The 20,654-nt window shown below is 41.3% G+C and overlaps 1 long non-coding RNA gene across 2 annotated transcripts in view; it reads right to left on the bottom strand.

Moving 5' to 3' along the window:
* Positions 1–13,726: 13,726 nt before the first annotated feature.
* LOC104674716 overlaps positions 13,727–20,654 on the bottom strand; it is an 86,018-nt gene continuing 79,090 nt past the window's right edge. For both annotated transcript variants that reach the window (XR_004053162.1, XR_004053161.1), the window contains exon 4: positions 13,727–13,862. This is a non-coding gene — a long non-coding RNA (uncharacterized LOC104674716). The remainder of the gene's footprint in view (positions 13,863–20,654) is intronic.

Genomic DNA, 20,654 nt, shown 5'->3' with positions numbered 1-20,654 from the left:
AACATAACAGAAAAATGAGAAATTGACCCAAGTACATATGGCAATTTAGTATAGATAAAAGCTGTTATCTCAAAAGAGTGAGGAAGAGATGGAGTTTTTGATAATTGGTGTTCAAGGCCACACATGGTAGCTCATGCCTGTAATCCTAGCACTTTGGGAGGCCAAGGCGGGAGGACTGTTTGAGGTCGGGACCAGCCTGGGCAATATAACTAGATCCTGTCTCTACAAAAAAAAATTAAAATTAGCTAGGTGCTGGGTGCGGTGGTTCACACCTGTAATCCCAGCACTTTGGGAGGCCGAGGCAGGCGGATCACCTGAGGTCAGGAGTTGAGACCAGCCTGACTAACATGGAGAAACCCCATCTCTATCAAATATTACAAAATTAGCCAGGCGTGGTGGCACATGCCTGTAATCCCAGCTACATGGAAGGCTGAGGCAGGAGAACTGCTTGAACCCGGGAGGAGGAGGTTGCGGTGACCCGAGATCATGCCATTGCACTCCAGCCTGGGCAACAAGAGCAAAACTCCATCTCAAAAAAAAAAAAAAAAAAAAAAAAATTAAGCATGGTGGTGCATGCCTGTAGTCCCAGTTACCAAGGAGGCCAAGGCAGAAGGATCACTTGAGTCCAAGAGGTCAAGACTGAATTAAGTCATGATTGTGTCACTGCACTCCAGCCTGGGCAACAGAGTGAGCACTTTAAAAAAAAAAAAAAAAAAAGGCAAAAATCAAAGTGGTGTTCAAATAACTGGGTATTCACAAGGAAAAGAATAAACTTGGATCTGTTCCAAAAATAAAACTGAAAAAGATCAGATATTTGAACATGAAGAACTGAACCTATACAAGTACTAGAAAAAATTGTGGGAGGATTCCCCAATAATTAGAGAGTAAAGAAAAGTTTCCCAGCAATGGTCAAAACCAGATGCAATAAAGGGAAATATTGGTAAATCTTACTACATAAAATAGCTTTTCTATAACCAAAACCAAAACACCACAAGCAAACTATAAAGACAAATGACAAACTGTAAAGAAATACTTGCAACTTACTTGAGACAGTTGAATAACCTTATATGTAAAGCCTGCCTAGAAACAGAGAAGAAAAAGACTAACAACCTGATAGCAAAATGACTACAGAGATAAGCAGCCATTTTAGAGAAAAAGAGGCCGGGCGCCGTGGCTCAAGCCTGTAATCCCAGCACTTTGGGAGGCCGAGACAGGCGGATCACGAGGTCAGCAGATCGAGACCATCCTGGCTAACATGGTGAAACCCCGTCTCTACTAAAAATACAAAAAACTAGCCGGGCGACATGGCGGGCGCCTGTAGTCCCAGCTGCTTGGGATGCTGAGGCAGGAGAATGGCGTAAACCCAGGAGGCGGAGCTTGCAGTGAGCTGAGATCCGGCCACTGCACTCCAGCCTGGGCGGCAGAACGAGACTCCATCTCAAAAAAAAAAAAAAAAGAGAAAAAGAAATGGGGCTGGGTACAGTGGCTCATGCCTGCAATGCCAGCACTTTGAGAAGTTGAGGCAGGCAGATAATTGAAGACAAGCCTAGGCAAACACGGTGAGACTGTCTTTACAAAAAATACAAAAAGTAGTGGGGCATGGTAGTGTGTACCTGTCTTCCCAGCTATTCAAAGCCTGGGAGGTCCAGGCTGCAGTAGGCCATGATCAAACCACTGGACTCCAGCCAGGGTGATAGAGTGAGATCCTGTCTCAAAAAAAAAAAAAAGAAGAAAGGAAGAGAAGGAGGAAAGGAAAGAGGAAAGAAAGGAAGAGGGAAGGGAAGGGAAGAGAAGGGAAGGAAGAGAGGAGGGAGAGGGGAGAGGGAAGGGAAGGGAGGGAAAGGGAAAGAAAAAGATAAAAGGAAGGAAGGAAGGAGAGAGGGAGGGAGGAAGGAAAAGGAAAGGAAAGGAAGAGAGAAAGAGCAAGAGCAAGAACATGCACAAGAGAGTGAGCTGGGTACAGTGGCATACACCTGTAGTTGCAAGTACTTGGGAGGTTAACTTAAGAAGATCACTTGAGCCTAGGTATTTGAAGTTGTAGTGCACTATAATTAACCACTGCATTACAGCCTGGGCAACATGCAAGACCCTGTCTCAGAAAAAAAAAAAAAAAGACACACACACAAAAGAAATGCCCAAGGGCATTTAAGGGGAAGAAATTCCCCTTAAATGAAAACATTCGTAACCTTGCTTATAGTAAGAGAAATGCACATTAAGAATTACTGAGATGCCGGGCATGGTGGCTCATGCCTGTAATCCCAGCACTTTGGGAGGCCGAGGCGGGTGGATCACCTGAGGTCGGGAGTTCGAGACCAGCCTGACCAACATAGAGAAACCCTGTCTCTACTAAAAATACAAAATTAACTGGGTATGGTGGCATATGCCTGTAATCCCAGCTACTAGGGAGGCTGAGGCAGGAAATTCACTTGAACCTGGGAGGTGGAGCTTGCGGTGAGCTGAGATCGTGCCATTGCACTCCAGCCTGGGCAACAAGAGCAAAACTCCGTCTCAAAAAAAAAAAAAAAAAGAATTACTGAGATACTATTTCTCATCCTTCAGAGGCCCAAAAGTCCAAGTTTTAAAAAACAAGCTGTTAGTGAGTGAGGCTCCTGCAGGAAAAAAGGGGCAGTTTTTTGTTTCTTTTTTTTTTTTTCTTTTTGGAGTACAAAATGGAAAAACCCCAGCAAGGGAGAATTTGGCAGTATGCAACAAAGTTACATACGTGTTTATTTTATTTTTGCTAGCAAATTTCACTTGTAAGAATCTGACCAACACTGACAAAAATATGAAAATAGGTATATATATGGGAAGTTATTCATTGAAGCACTGTTACAGCAAAAACCTGGAAATAATCCAAATTATGTGTCATAATGAAATGGTTGAATTAATTATGGTACATTCACACAGTGGAGTACTATGCAATTTTTAAAAAGGTGTGAGGCAGAAGCCCAGCAAGCTAAGATCCAATGGCTTGAAAATCTCGCTGCCAGCACAGCAGTCTGAAGTCAACCTGGGACACTTGAGCTTGGTGGGGGGAGGGGCGTCCGCCACTGATGAGACTTGAGTGGGTGGTTTTACCCTCACAGTGTAAACAAAGCTGCTGGGAGGTTTGAACTGGGTGGAGCCCCCCGCAGCTCAGCAAGGCCTCTGTGGCCAGACTGCCTCTCTAGATTTCTCCTCGCTGGGCAGGGCATCTCTGAAAAAAAGGCAGCAGCCCCAGTCAGGGGCTCATAGATATAACCCCCAACTCCCTGGGACACAGCACCTGGGGGAAGGGGCAGCTGTGGGCACAGCTTCAGAAGTAAACGTCCCTGCCTCAGCAGCGGATATCCCAGCACAGCGTTCGAGCTCTGCTAAGGGTCAGACTGCCTCCTCAAGTGGGTCCCTGACCCCTGTGCCTCCTGATGGGGAGACACCTCCCAGTAGGGGCTGACAGACACCTCAAATAGGAGAGGTCTGGCTGGCATCTGGCAGGTGCCCCTCTGGGACAAAGCTTCCAGAGGAAGGAACAGGCAGCAATCTTTGCTGTTTGCAGCCTCCACTGGTGAGACCCAGGCAAACAGGGTCTGGTGTGGACCTCCAGCAAACTCCAGCAGAGGGGCCTGACTGTTAGAAGGAAAACTAACAAACAGAAAGGAATAGCATCAACATGAATAAAAAGGACATCCACTCAGACTCCATCCAAAGGTTACCAACATGAAGCACCAAAGGTAGATAAATCCATGAAGATGGGTAGAAACCAGCCCAAAAAGGCTGAAAATTCCAAAAACAGAATGCCTCTTCTCCTCCAAAGGATCACAACTCCTCGCCAGCAAGGGAACAAAACTGGATGGAGAATGAGTTTGACTAACTGACAGAAGTAGGCTTCAGAAGGTGGGTAATAACAAACTCCTCCGAGCTAAAGGAGCATGTTCTAACCCAATGCAAGGAAGCTAAGAATCTTCAAAAAAGGTTACAGGAACTGCTAACTAGAATAACCAGTTTAGAGAAGAATGTAAATGATCTGATGGAAGTGAAAAACACAGCACGAGAACGTCGTGAAGCATACACAAGTATCAATAGCTGAATTGATCAAGCAGAAGAAAGGATATCAGAGATTGAATACCAACTTAATAAAATAAAGCCAGAAGACAAGATTAGAGGAAAAGGAATGAACAAAGCCTCCAAGAAATATGGGACTATGTGAAAAGACCAAACCTACATTTGACTGTTGTGCCTGAAAATGACAGAGAGAATAGAACCAAGTTGGAAAATACTCCCCAGGATATTATCCAGGAGAACTTCCCGAACCTAGCAAGACAGGCCAACATTCAAATTCAGGAAATACAGAGCACAACCCAAAGATACTCCTTGAGAAAACAACCCCAAGACACATAATCGTCAGATTCACCAAGGTTGAAATGAAGGAAAAAATGTTAAGGGCAGCCAGAGAGAAAGGTCGGGTTACTCACAAAGGGAAGCCCATCAGACTAAGAGTGGATCTCTCTGCAGAAACCCTACAAGCCAGAAGAGAGTGGGGGCCAATATTCAACATTCTAAAGAAAAGAATTTTCAACCCAGAATTTCATATCCCACCAAACTGAGCTTCATAAGTGAAGGAGAAATAAATCTTTTACAGACAAGCAAATGCTGAGAGATTTTGTTACCACCAGGCCTGCCTTACAAGAGCTCCTGAAGGAAGCACTAAACATGGAAAGGAATAACCGGTACCAGCCACTGCAAAAACATGCCAAATTGTAAAGGCCTTTGACACTATGAAGAAACTGCATCAACTAACAGGCAAAATAACCAGATAGCCTCATAATGACAGGCTCAAATTCGCACGTAATACTAACCTTAAATGTAAACAGGCTAAATACCCCAATTAAAAGACACAGACTGGCATAATGGGTAGAGTCAACACCCATTGGTGTGCTGTATTCAGGAGACCCATCTCACATGCAAAGACACACATACTCAAAATAAAGGGATGGAGGAATATTTACCAAGCAAATGGAAACCAAAGAAAAGCAGAGGTTGCAATTCTACTCTCTGAGAAAACAGACTTTAAACCAACAAAGATCAAAAGAGACAAAGAAGACCATTACATAATAGTAAAGGGATCAATTCAACAAGAGGAGCTAACTATCCTAAATATATATACACCCAATACAGGAGCACCCAGATTCATAAAGCAAGTTCTTAGAGACCTACAAAGAGACTTAGACTCCCACACAATAATAGTGGGAGACTTTAACACCCCACTGTCAATATTAGATAGATCAACAAGACAGATAATTAAGAATATTCAGGACTTGAACTCAGCTCTGGGCTGAGCGGATCTAATAAACATCTACATAACTCTCCACCCCAAATCAACAGAATATACATTCTTCTCAGCACCATGTCACACTTATTCTAAAATTGACCACATAAGAAGTAAAACACTCCTCAGCAAATACAAAAGAATGGAAATAATAACAAACACTCTCTGACCACGGTGCAATCAAATTAGAATTCATGATTAAGAAACTCACTCAAAACCACACAACTGTGTCCCTGGGACACAGCACGTGGGGGAAGGGGCGGCTGTGGGCACACTGAACAACCTGCTCCTGAATGACTACTGGGTAAATAACAAAATTAAGGCAGAAATAAAGATATTCTTTGAAACTAATGAGAACAAAGACAACATACCAGAATCTCTGGGACGCATTTAAAGCACTGTGGAGGGAAATTTATAGCACTAAATGCCCACAAGAGAAAGGAGGAAAGATCTAAAATTGACACTCTAACATCACAATTAAAATAACTAGAGAAGCAAGAGGAAACAAATTCAAAAGCTAGCAGAAGATAAGAAATAATTAAGACCAGAACAGAACCAAAGGAGATAGAGACATGAAAAACCCTTCAAAATATCAGTGAATCGCCGGGCGCGGTGGCTCAAGCCTGTAATCCCAGCACTTTGGGAGGCCGAGACAGGCGGATCACGAGGTCAGCAGATCGAGACCATCCTGGCTAACACGGTGAAACCCCATCTCTACTAAAAAATACAAAAAACTAGCTGGGCGAGATGGCGGGCGCCTGTAGTCCCAGCTACTTGGGAGACTGAGGCAGGAGAATGGCGTGAACCCGGGAGGCGGAGCTTGCAGTGAGCTGAGATCCGGCCACTGCACTCCAGCCTGGGCGGCAGAGTGAGACTCCGCCTCAAAAAAAAAAAAAAAAAAAAAAAAAAATCAGTGAATCCAGGAGTTGGTTTTATGAAAAGATCAAAAATAGACCACTTGCCAGACTAATGAAGAAGAAAAGAGAGAAGAATCAAATAGACGCAATAAAAAATGATAAAGTGGATGTCACCACAGATCCCATAGAAATACAAACTACCATCAGATCACACTATAAACACCTCTATGCAAATAAACTGGAAAATCTAGAAGAAATGGATAATTTCACAGACACATATACCCTCCCAAGTCTAAACAAGGAAGAAGTTGAATCCCTGAATAGACCAATAACAAGTTTTGAAATTGAGGCAGTAATTAATAGCCTACCACACAAAAAAAGTCCAGGACCAGATGGATTTACAGCTGAATTCTACCAGAGGTACAAAGAGGAACTGGTACCATTCCTTCTGAAACTATTCCAAAGAACAGAAAAAGAGGGAATCTTCCCTCTTTTTATGAGACCTGCATCATCCTGATACCAAAACCTGGCAGACACACAACAAAAACAGAAATTTTCAGGCCAATATCCTTGATGAACATCAGTGTGAAAATCCTCAATAAAAAACTGGCAAACCAAATCCAGCAGCACATCAAAAAGTTTATCCACCACGACCACGTCACATTCAACCCTGGGATGCAAGGCTGGTTCAACATAAGCAAATCAATAAACGTAATCCATCATATAAACAGAACCAATGACAAAAACGACATGATCATCTCAACAGAAAAAGCCTTTGATAAAATGCAAAACTCCTACATGCTAAAAACTCTCAATGAACTACATATTGATGAAACGTATCTCAAAATAGTAAGAGCTATTTAAGACAAACCCACAATGAATATCATACTAAATGGGCAAAATTTGGCAGCATTCCCTTTGAAAATCAGCACAAGACAAGGATGCCCCCTCTCACCACTCCTATTCAACATACTACTGGAAGTTCTGGCCAGGGCAATCAGGCAAGAGAAAGAAATAAAGGGCATGCAAATAGGAAAAGAGGAAGTCAAATTGTCTCTGTTTGCAGATGACATGATTGTATATTTAGAAAACCTCATCTTCTCAGCCCAAAATCTCCTTAAGCTGATAAGCAACTTTAGCAAAGTCTCAGGATACAAAATCGATGCGCAAAAATCACAAGCATTCCTATACTCCAATAACAGACAGAGAGCCAAATCATGAGTGAACTCCCATTCACAATTGCTACGAAGAGAATAAAATACCTAGGAATCCAACTTACAAGGGATGTGAAGGACCTCTTCAAGGAGAACTACAAACCACTGCTCAAGGAAATAAGAGAGGACACAAACAAATGGAAAAACATTCCATGCTCATGGATAGGAAGAGTCAATAATGTGAAAATGGCCATACTGCCCAAGGTTAATTTATAGATTCAATGCCATCCCCATCAAGCTACCAGTGACTTTCTTCATAGAATTAGAAAAAACTACTTTAAATTTCATATGGAACCAAAAAAGAGCCCGCATGGCCAAAACAATCCAGGCAAAAAGAACAAAGCTGGAGGCATCATGCTACCTGACTTTAAACTGTACAACAAGGCTACAGTAACTAAAACAGCACAGTACTGGTACCAAAACAGATATATAGACCAATGGAACAGAACAGAGACCTGAGAAATAACACCACACATCTACAACCATCTGATCTTTGACAAACCTGACAAAAACAAGAAATGGGGAAAGGATTCCCTATTTAATAAATGGTGTTGGGAAAATTGGCTAACCATATGCGGAAAACTGAAACTGGACCGCTTCCTTATACCTTATACAAAAATTAACTCAAGATGGATTAAAGACTTAAACGTAAGACCTAAAACCATAAAAACCCCAGAAGAAAACCTAGGCAATACCATTCGGGACATAGGCAAGGGCAAAGACTTCATGACTAAAACACCAAAAGTAACTGCAACAAAAGCCAAAATTGAGAAATAGGATATAATTAAAAAAGAGCTTCTGCATAGCAAAAGAAACTATCAGAGTGAATAGGAAACCTACAGAATGGGAGAAAATTTTTGCAATCTATCCATCTCACAAAGGGCTAATATCCAGAATCTACAAAGAACTTAAACAAATTTACAAGATAAAAACAAAAACCCCATCAAAAAGTGGGGTGGGTGAAGGATATGAACAGGCATTCCTCAAAAGAACACATTTATACAGCAAACAAACATATGAAAAAAAGCTCATCATCACTGGTCGTTAGAGAAATGAAAATCAAAACCACAATGAGATACCATCTCCTGCCAGTTGGAATGGAAATCATTAAAAAGTCAGGAAACAACAGATGGCTGGAGAGGATGTGGAGAAATAGGAATGCTTTTACACTGTCGGTGGGAGCGTAAATTAGTTCAACCATTGTGGAAGACAGTGTGGCAATTCCTCAAGGATCTAGAACTAGAAATACCATTTGACCCAGCAATCCCATTAGTGCTTATATACCCAAAGGATTATAAATCATTCTACTATAAAGACATATGCACACGTATATTTATTGCGTCACTATTCACAATAGCAAAGACTTAGAACCAACCCAAATGCCCATCAATGATAGACTGGACAAAGAAAATGTGGAACATACACAACATGGAATACTATGCGTCCACAAAAAAGGATGAGTTCATGTCCTTTGCAGGGACATGGATGAAGCTGGAAACCATTCTCAGCAAACTAACACAAGAACAGAAAACCAAACACCGCATGATCTCACTCATAAGTGGGAGGTGAATAATGAGAAAACATGGACACAGCGAGGGGAATATCACACAATGGGGCCTGTTGGGGAGTGGGGGGCTAGGGGAGCGATAGCATTAGGAGAAATACCTAATGTAGATGATGGGTTGATGAGTGCAGCAAACCACCATGGCATTTTTATACCTATGTAACAAACCTGCACATTCTGCACATGTACCCCAGAACTTGCAGTATAATAAAAAATAAAATATATAGAAATAAAAATTAAAAAGCATGAGGGACATATACAGTATGAAGCACTTTACAGTGAATTCCAGTATTTATTGTTAAGTGAAGAAAGCAAGTTGGAGAAAAACGTAGTATAGTATGTCACCATTCATCTAAATATTTACTTATTTTTTAATTGAAAGGATAAAACCTTAAAAAAAACATGGTTACCTAAAAGGAGGAAGAGAGAAGAGTAGTAAAAATAGGAACAGTACAGTATGTGGGTATCTCATAAAACCTGTATTGTAGATGTGAATTTGGGACCATATAAAGTCATTTACATTATTATAAAACAGAAAGAAAGTTAAAAAGCAGGCCAGGTGCACTAGCTTGCATCTGTAATCCCAGTGCTTTGGGAGGCCAAGGCAGGAGGATTGCTTGAGCCCAGGAGTTCAAGGCTGCAGTGGGCTATGACCACACCACTAAAAGCCTGGGCAACAGAGTGAGATTGCGTCTCACAAAAACCAAAAAAACAAAATACAATCCCATAAAAGTGAAACCCAAATAAATAAATGAACTTACTTGTATGTGAAGTTGGTGGCATAACCATAGAGAATTATTCCAAGTGACCTTAAAACACAACAGCTAAAAACAGACTAATTTAACAGTATATAGTATTCAAAGCAACAAGACAAAACAGCAACTGAAATTATCAGGAACCATATTCTTTTTTTTTTTTTTTTATTATACTTTAAGTTCTAGGGTACATGTGCATAACGTGCAGGTTTGTTACATATGTATACTTGTGCCATGTTGGTGTGCTGCACCCATCAACTCGTCAGCACCTACCAATTCATCATTTATATCAGGTATAACTCCCAATGCATTCCCTCCCCCCTCCCCCCTCCCCATGATAGGCCCCGGTGTGTGATGTTCCCCTTCCCGAGTCCAAGTGATCTCATTGTTCAGTTCCCACCTATGAGTGAGAACATGCGGTATTTGGTTTTCTGTTCTTGTGATAGTTTGCTAAGAATGATGGTTTCCAGCTGCATCCATGTCCCTACAAAGGACGCAAACTCATCCTTTTTTATGGCTGCATAGTATTCCATGGTGTATATGTGTCACATTTTCTTAATCCAGTCTGTCACAGATGGACATTTGGGTTGATTCCAAGTCTTTGCTATTGTGAATAGTGCCGCAATAAACATACGTGTGCATGTGTCTTTATAGCAGCATGATTTCTAATCCTTTGGGTATATACCCATTAGTGGGATGGCTGGGTCATATGGTACATCTAGTTCTAGATCCTTGAAGAATTGCCATACTGTTTTCCATAATGGTTGAACTAGTTTACAATCCCACCAACAGTGTAAAAGTGAGGAAACATATTCTTATGCTGTTATTGGTGGTGTTATTGTAACATTGTTGCATGCACAGTCTGAGAAAAAGCAAATGGCCAGGCCCAGTGGCTCACGGTGTGTAATCCCAACATTTTGAGAGGCCCAAGTAGGAGGATTGCTTGAGTCCAGGAGTTAGAGACCAGCCTGGGCAACGTGGTGAAACCCCAACTTTACAAACAATTTTAAATATTACCTGGGCATGGTGGTACACACCTGTAGTCCCAGGTACTCAGGAGGTTGAGGTGGAAGGACTGCTTGAGCCCAGGAGGTCAAAACTACAGTGAGTCATGATTGTGCCACTGCATTCCAGCCTGGGCAACAGAGCAAGACCCTGTCAAAAAATAAATGAATAAATAAATAAAAAGAAAAAAATGAATACGCTGGTGTTTTTGGGAAATTAATTTTTGAATTGCATAAAAACTCTGTGATGCTGAATTTAAAATGTATGTGTTAGAATGAACTCATTATATATTTTATACTTAAAAATACATATTTCTTACTTGCATACTGTAAATACCTAGAAACAGTGACCAGTGTATAGCAACGAGCACACACCCACAGTATACAGATTATGGTCTCTATACATCAACTGCCCCTAAAAAATTCCATGAAGCAATGGCTGACTCCACATTTGGGTCAAGAAATATTCCAAAATAGGCCGGGCGCGGTGGCTCAAGCCTGTAATCCCAGCACTTTGGGAGGCCGAGACGGGCGGATCACGAGGTCAGGAGATCGAGACCATCCTGGCTAACACGGTGAAACCCCGTCTCTACTAAAAACTACAAAAAACTAGCAGGGCGACGTGGCGGCGCCTGTAGTCCCAGCTACCCGGGAGGCTGAGACAGGAGAATGGCGTGAACGCGGGAGGCGGAGCTTGCAGTGAGCTGAGATCCGGCCACTGCACTTCAGCCTGGGTGACAGAGCGAGACTCCGTCTCAAAAAAAAAAAAAAAAAAAAAAAGAAATATTCCAAAATGAGCTTAGAATACCTGTCACACCAGTAAGCATGGAAATTATGAAAGATTATTGGTGTCATGTCAAAAGGACTTGGTAGCCAATTTGAAGGGTCCAATATGAGGTGGCTCCCATTGGCCAAAGATGAGACAATTTGAATGTTAACAATAACCCCAAAGTATCTAATACAATGTGATAACTGCTCTAATATAAATATTCAAAGTAAAATGAGTACACAATTTACTCAGTAAGGAATGACTACTTTTTCTGGGTGGAGACAGGGGAAGGAGAATACATATCCTCAGTGTGTTAAAGAGGCTACCTGACAGTGATTAAACCATGTTTGCATCATAGGTTGTCCTCACATATTATCTTCAGCATTAAAATTCATAATAGTTTAGCCCTGCAGGACAGTTTCAAGCTATTCATGGTACTACCACATGCCATTTGGGAAAGCTCCCTGAAATCACTAAAATCATCTTTTTTAGGGCCATGAGGAAATGTTTTTATCTCATATCTGATTTTTAAAATTCATGACTACCTTCTCTCTTGACAGCCAGTATCTTTCAGGTTGGAAACCAGAGTTTTATATTCACTGCCTATTTATTTTCACTGTATTCTTTTTCTTTTTTTTTAGATAGAGTCTCACTCCGTCACCCAGGCGGGAGTGCAGTGGCATGATCTCGGCTCACTGCAACTCTGCTTCCCAGGTTCAAGCAATTCTCGTGCCTCAGCCTCCCGAGTAGCTGGAATTACAGGAACATACTACCATGTCCAGCTTATTTTTGTATATGTAGTCGAGATGAGGTTTTGGCATGTTGGCCAGTCTGGTTTTGAACTCCTGACCTCAGGTGATCCAACCACTTCGGGCTCCCAAAATGCTGGGATTACAGGTGTGAGACACCGTGCCCAGCCATATTTTCACTGTATTCTAAAAATTACATACTCAAGGACCAAAATTCAATAATGAGTACAATTTTCACTACTACTTTTAATAAGAGAAGCAATATCAGAGTTCACATTTATAGACAATTATGTTATAGGAATAGCACAGTGTGAGAATATTCTAGCGCAATTTCTTTAACTAATGTAATGGTGATCTTTCTTGTTCCTTAGCTGCTACTCTGTTAATACTGATCTCAACACATCATTTTTAGAGAACTTTTTTGACTCACAAAATAATCACAAGTCAATTTTTTAAAATCTCATCCCCAACTAGCCGGGCGTGGTGGCGGGCGCCTGTAGTCCCAGCTACTCAGGAGGCTGAGGCAGGAGAATGGCATAAAACCTGGGAGGCGGAGCTTGCAGTGAGCTGAGATCCGGCCACTGCCCTCTAGCCTGGGGGACAGAGCGCGACTCCGTCTCAAAAAAAAAAAAAAAAAAAAAAAAATCTCATCCCCTTTTTGCATGAATTTTCAATACGAAAGGAACAAGTTGTCAAGCACTTCCCCCCCCCATATGAACCGCATATAGATCAAAGATTTGCTCATACCCTTCACATAGAAAATCTGCATCCAACTGTAATGGTAATTATTCATTAGCATGCACATGTTAGAATAACTGTGCTTTCATATTATATATTGTTAATATTATAATGTCCAAAAGTATCATGTGTATAAAGAGTTTTGACGAGTTGATTTTTGCCTTCACTATAGACAAAATATTATTTTGCTGCTGGTTTAATGAATTTACCAACTGTGTGGTTTTATGTCGGATTTTACTCTGAGGAGTGCAATACTGAATAACTTCCTTAGCTTTAGTTTATTCTCCACCTTTGAAGACAAAAATATTAAAAAGCATTATTTTCTGCTTATTGTGGAAAATGTTTACTGTTTTACCAGCAATGTTTACTGAAAATGTCACTGAGTTTTGTTTAAAAGATAGTCAATGACTTTAAAATATCCCTAGCCTGAATGACTTAAAATTACTTTTTAAAACTTCTCTCTTTTTCCCTCCATATATTTAATGAAGAGACAATCCAAAGAGAGGCAAATTATCTTTGGAGAAACAAAACAAATGGCAGAAGTCACATGGCTACAAGGTGCTACAAACAGGACTTTTTCAAATAGCAAAGAAAAATGGCCATACCATGAGCAGTTTAGTGTGGCTACAGTCGAGGAACAGAAAGAAGACATGTCCGCTGGAATTGTGTGGCAACTTTAATGTGCAGCTTTGGGTAGAGGAATGGGATTCAGTTGTATGAGATTTTCTGGGAGGTTACCCTATCTACTCAAGAAAGGGAACATACCTTGTTCTCACTGAGAGATAATCCTTGGAATTGAGATCATTCCCTCAATTCAGGAGTCCTGAAGCTTCTGCTTCTGCCAATAAATCAGTGTTAATTCTTCACTTTTCAGCTTTTAGTCATCTCTTCTCAGCAGCTGTTTCTACTTTCACAGAGTAAGAGAAAGAAAAATGTAAAAAAAAAAAAAAAAAAAAAAAAAAAAAAAAAAAAAAAAGACCCCAAAACAAAAACTCCATAAATCTATTCCTCTACTATTTTAGGTATATTAATGATGTGTCTCAAGGTCACAGTTTTTTGAGAGCAGATGCGATGCTGGGCACCATACTATGCTTCAGGAAATTTTCTATTTATTTCATCGGCTATCATCTTTTGAAATGTATGATGAAATTCTATCCTGTTTGTTATTTCTGGTTGCTGCTGGTGAATAATTTGTTTCTTCTTCTTTTTCTTGTCTGGTTCTGCTATTCTACCCTTCCCCTTTTTAACACTGTTATAGTGCATATTTTTAGGTATCATAGGAGGACATTTCTGTAGCTTCTTTTTACCAGCTTTAAAAAGGAGTCTCTTTTCCTAATTGAAACGATGCTTAATTGAAACCATGTGAATATCTAAAGCATTGTTTAGATAATAACACAAATAGCAAAGCTGATAATCAAGAGGTATCTTACTCTTTAAAACATAAAGTCCCTGGCAACATAGGGAGACCCTGTTTCTATAAAAAATTTTAAAAATAGCCAGGTGTGGTAGCACATGCCTGCAGTCTCAGATACTAAGGAGGCTGAAGTGGGAGGATTGCTTAAGCCTGGGAGGTCAAGGCAGCAGTGAACCATGTTCATGCCACTGCACTCCAGCCTAGGTGACAGAACAAGACTCCATCTCAAACAAAATAAAACAAAACAAAACAAATACAAAAACATAACGTGGGTAACGGGGGGCAGAGCATGGTGGCAGAATAGAAGCCTACACTGCTCAACCCCCAAATGGAACACCAAATTTTGATAACTATCTGCATACAGAAAATCAACATCACAAAACCAAAAGTAAGGTGAGCAATCACAGTACCTGGCTTTAACTTCATATTCCTGAAAGAGGCATTGAGGAGGGCAGGAGAGATGTTCTTGAATTGCCACTGCCTCCCTGCTCCCACCTCCTGACTATAGCTGTGTTGCATAGAGAGAAACTCTCACCACTGTGGGGAGAGAGAATGCAGCTCCTGGGAGACTTACACTAAACTCAGTGATGCCCTGTCATAGCAGAGAACAAAGCTGTGCTGGGCTTAGCTGGCACCTGTGCACGGAGGGGGCTTTTGGACTAGAGCATTTGGACCAGAACTAGACAAAGGGAAATCACTCATCGCGGTGGTCAGCACTTGAGTTTCTCGACAAGCCCCACCACTGTGGGCTGAAGTGCTCTGGGGTCTAGGTAAACTTGAAAGACAGTCTAGGACACAAGGACTGCAATTCCTAGGCAAATCCTAATGCTAGGCTGGCTTAGAGCCGGTGAACTATGGTGGCATGTGACTAGGAAGATACTAGTTGGGGTGGCTATAGGAGTGCTTATGCTATCCCTCTCCCAATCCAGGCAGTCCAGCTTGTAGCAATGAAAGAGACCTCCCTCCTTTTGCTTAAGGAGAGCTAAGAGTAATAAAGAGGACTTGGTCTTGCATATTGGAAACCAGCTCAATCACAATAGGATAGGACACTGGGCAGAGTTGTGAGGCCCCCACTCCACGCACCAGCTTCCAGATGACATTTTTAGACATACCCTGGGCCAAAAGGAAATCCACTACCTTCAAGGGAAGGACCTAGTCCTGGGAAGATTCATCACCTGCTGACTAAAGAGTCACTGGGCCCTGAATAACCAGCAGCAATACCTGGGGAGTACACACTGGGCCTCGGGCTCAGAGATGTACTGGCTTCAGGTAGGACCCAGCACATTCCCAGCTGTGGTGGCTATGGCGGCAGACTCCTTCTGTTTGAGAAAAGTAGAGGAGAAAGTAAAGGGGACTTTGTCTTGTAATCTTAGGTACCAGCTTATACACAGTAGGGTAGAGCAACAAGCAGGCTCTAAGGGTCCCTACATCCAGGCCTAGGCTCTTGAACAGAATTTCTGGACTTGCCCGGGGCCAGAGGGGAGCCCACTGTCCTGAGGGTGAGTCCCAGGCCTGGCAGCATTCACCACAAGCTGATAAAGGAGTCCTTGGGCTTGAACTGAACATCAGCTGTGGCCTGGCAGAACCCGCCAAGGACTGGTGGTGGTGCTGGCCACAAGGAGAAGCTCCTCTGCCTGTGGAAAGGAGAGGAAACACTGGGGAAGGCCTCTATATTGTGATTTGAGTGCTAGCTTAGCCACAGTAAAATAAAACATCAGGTAAATTGCTAAGGCTCTTTATTTTTAGTTTTTTAGAGACCCTCTGTCACCTAAGCTGGAGTGCAGTGGCACAAACACAGCTCACTGCAGCCTCAACCTCCCAGGCTCAAGCAATCCTCCCACCTCAGCCTCTCAAGTAGCTGGGACTACAGGTGCCCACCACCATGCCAGAGGAATTTTTTTTCTATTTTTCTGTAGAGACAGGGTTTCACCATGTTGCCTACACTGGTCTTGAACTTGTGAGCTCAAGCAGTCCATCTACCTCAGCCTCCCAAATTGTTAGGATTACATGTGTGAGCAACCACACCTGACTGTAAATTTCTAAAGGTTTTGACTCCAATCCTTGGCTCCCAGACAGCATCTCTGGGGACCTGGAGGAACTCGCCACCCTGAAGGAAAGCTCCTTGGGCAAGGCCCATTACTGTGCTGGCTTTAGGTCTGACCCACTGCAGTAAGAGTAGTGGTGGCTACAAGGGCACTTGCATCACCATACCCCCAGTTCCAGGTGACTCAGCACACACAGAGAGAGACTCCGTTTGTCTGGAAGAAAGTAAGAAAAAAAGAACAATTCTCTGTGTGGTAATCCAGATAATTCTGGCTCTTATCTACGACCACCAAGGTGATACCTTAGGCATGAGTCCACAAAAACCACAGCATTATTAGGCTTGAGGCCCATGTCCCTTTGAATACCTAGAAAGATTTCTCAAGAACGACAGGCACAAACAAGCCCAGACTGTGGAGATTACAATAAATACCTAACTCTTCAATGTCCAGACACTCATGAACATCTATAAGCATCAACATCATCCAGGAAAACATGACCTCACCAAATGAAAAATAAGACACCAGGGAACAATCCTGGAAAAAAAGAGATATATGACCTTTCAGACAATGAATTCAGAATAGCTGTTGGGAGGAAACTTCAAAAAATTCAAGATAACACAGAGTAGGCATTCAGAATTCTATCAGATAAGTTTAACGCTGAGATTGAAATAAATTAAAAGAATCAAGCAGAAATTCTAGAGTTGAAAATGCAATTGACATGCTGAAGAATGCATCAGAGCTTTTTAATAGCAGACTTGATTAAGCAGAAAAAAAAATGAGTGAGCTTGAAGACAAGTTATTTAAAAATACAAAATCAGAGGAGACAAAAGAAAAAAATAAAAATACAATGAGGTATGCCTACAAGATTTAGAAAATAGCATCAAAAGGGCAAATCTAAGAGTTACTGGCCTTAAAGAGGAGGTAGAGAAAGAGATAGGGGTAGTAACTTTATTCAAAGGGATATCAAAGAAATTCCCAAACTTAAAGACATCAACATTCAAGTACAAGAAGGTTACAGAACACCAAGCAGATTTAATCCAAAGAAGACTATCTCAAGAAATTTAGTAATCAAACTCCCAAAGGTCAAGAATAAATAAAAGATTCTAAAAGCAGCAAGATAAAAGAAATAAACAGCATACAATGGAGCTCCAATATGCCTGGCAGCAGACTTTTCAACGGAAACTTATAGGCCAGGAGAGAGTAGCATAACATATTTAAAGTGCTGGGAAAACACACACACACACACACACACACAGAGCAAAAAAAAAACTTTTACCCTAGCATACTATATCCAACAAAAATATTCTTCAAATCAAGAAGGACAAATAAAGATGTTCCCAGACAAACAAAAGTTGAGGGCTTTCATCAAGACCAGACTTGTTCTACAAGAAATCTTAAAGGGATTTCCTCCATCTGAAAGAAAAGGACATTAATAAGCAAGAAGAAATCGTCTGAAGTTAAAAAACACTGGTAATGGTAAGCACATTTTAAAAACCCAGGATAGTATTACACTGTAATTGTGGTATGTAAATTACTCTTAAGTAGAAAGACTAAATGATAAACCAGTCAAAAATCATAACTACAAGAACGTTTCTAGACATAGACAGTTACAATGAAACAAGGAGAAACCATAAAAAGTTAAAAAGCAGGGAGATGAACTTAAAGTATATTGTTTTTAATAGTTTTCTCTCTCATATTTGTTTGTTTATGCAAGCAGTGTTAAGTTGTCATCAGTTTAAAATAGTGGGTTGTAAGGTAGTATTTGCAAATTTCATAGTACTCTAAAATCAAAAAACATACAATGGATGCACACAAAATAAAAAGAAATTAAATTGCGGCCGGGCGCGGTGGCTCAAGCCTGTAATCCCAGCACTTTGGGAGGCCGAGACGGGCAGATCATGAGGTCAGGAGATTGAGACCATCCTGGCTAACACAGTGAAACCCCATCTCTACTAAAAAAAATACAAAAAATTAGCCGGGCGAGGTGGCGGGCGGCAGTAGTCCCAGCTATTCGGGAGGCTGAGGCAGGAGAATGGCGTAAACTCGGAAGGCGGAGCTTGCAGTGAGCTGAGATTTGACCACTGCATTCCAGCCTGAGCGACAGAGCGAGACTCCATCTCAAAAAAAAAAAAAAAAAAAAAAAAAAAAAAATTAAATCATACCACTAGAAAAAAATCAAATTAACTGAAAGGAAGACAGGAAGGAAGGAGAGAAGGCGGAGAAGACCACAAAACAAAAAAACAAACCAGAAAACAAGTAGCAAAGTGGCAGGAGTTAGTCCCTACTTATCAATAATAACACAAATATAAATAGACTAAACTCTCCAATCAAAAAACATAGAGTAGCTGAATGGATTAAAAAAAAATAAGACTCAGTGATTTGTTGCCTATAGGAAACACACTTCATCCATAAAGATACACATAGACTGAAAATAAAGGGATGGAAAAACACATTCATTTGGTGCCAATGGAAACCAAAAAAAGCAGGAATAGCTATATTGACATAGACTATCGGGGGAACCTGCCCCCAATAGTTAACGTGGGTTCTTTTCTATTTCCCTAAGCATCTCAGCTGGTTTGAGAAACAAAGGGAAAGAGTACAAAAGAGAGAAATTTTAAAGCTGGGTGTCTGGGGGAGACATCACAAGTCGGCAAGTTCCGTGATGCTCTCTGAGCCATAAAACCAGCAAGTTTTTATTAGCGATTTTCAAAACAGGAGGGAGTGCACGAATAGGGTGTGGATCACAGAGATCACATGTTTCACAAGGTAATAGAATATCACAAAGCAAGTGGAGGCAGGGCAAGATCACAGGACCACAGGATGCAGTGAAATTAAAATTGCTAATGAAGTTTCCGGCACTCATTATCATTGATAACATCTTATCAGGAGACAGGGTTTGAGAGCAGACAACCTGTCTGACCAAAATTTATTAGGTGGGAATTTCCTCATCCTAATAAGCCTGGGAGCGCTACAGGAGACTGGGGCTTATTTCGTCCCTTCAGCTTTGACTGTAAAAGACAGCTGCCTTCAAGGGGGCTGTTCATAGACCTACCCTCAGGGCACATTCTCTTTCTCAGGGATGATCCTTGCTGAGAAAAAGAATTCAGCGATAGTTCTCCTATTTGCTTTTGAAAGAAGAGAAATATGGCTCTGTTCCATCCAGCTCACCGGCAGTCACAGTTTAAAGTCTTATCTCCCTTGTTCCCTGAACATTGCTGTTATCCTGTTCTTTTTTCAAGGTGCCCAGATTTCACATTGTTCAAACACACATGCTCTACAAACTATTTGTGCAGTTAACGCAATCATCATAGGGTCCTGAGGCAACATACATCCTCCTCAGCTTACAAAGATGATGGGATTAAGAGATTAAAGAAAAGACAGGCATAGGAAATCACAAGGGTATTGATTGGGGAAGTGATAAGTGTCCATGAAATCTTCACAATTTATTTATTTATTTATTTATTTATTTATTTATTTATTTATTTATTTTTTTATTTTTTTTGAGACGGAGTTTCGCTGTGTCACCCAGGCTGCAGTGCAGTGGCGCAATCTTGGCTCACTGCAAGCTCCGCCTCCCGGGTTCCCGCCATTCTCCTGCCTCAGCCTCCAAGTAGCTGGGACTACAGGCGCCCGCCACCTCGCCTGGCTAGTTTTTTTTTTGTATTTTTAGTAGAGATGGGGTTTCACTGTGTTAGCCAGGAGGGTCTCGATCTCCTGACCTCGTGATCCACCCGTCTCGGCCTCCCAAAGTGCTGGGATTACAGGCTTGAGCCACCGCGCCCGGCGAAATCTTCACAATTTATGTTCAGAGATTGCAATAAAGACAGACGTAAGAAATTATAAAAGTATTAATTTGGGGAACTAATAAATGCCCATGAAATCTTCATAATTTATGTTCTCCTGCCATGGCTTCAGCCGGTCCCTCCGTTCGGGGTCCCTGACTTCCCGCAACAATAGACAAAATAGATTTCAAAACAAAAACTGTAAGAAGAGATACAGAAGTTAATTACATAATCAGAAAGGTTCATTCAGCAAATATAATAATTCTAAATACATATATACCCAACAATGGAGCAGCCAGATATATAAAACAATTATTATTAGAACTAAAGGGAGAGAGAAATTTCAATACAATAATAGTGAATTCAAAATCCCACTTTCAGCATTGGACAGATCTCCCAGACATAAGATCAACAAAGAAACATCAAACTTAATCTGCTATACAGAAAAAAATGGGCCTCAT

This window comes from Rhinopithecus roxellana, chromosome 14 (assembly GCF_007565055.1).
Source record: "Rhinopithecus roxellana isolate Shanxi Qingling chromosome 14, ASM756505v1, whole genome shotgun sequence".
In the NCBI taxonomy this organism is placed as follows: domain Eukaryota; kingdom Metazoa; phylum Chordata; class Mammalia; order Primates; family Cercopithecidae; genus Rhinopithecus; species Rhinopithecus roxellana.
Note: the sequence above shows the minus strand (reverse complement) of the source record. Positions and strands in the feature narration are given on the sequence as shown.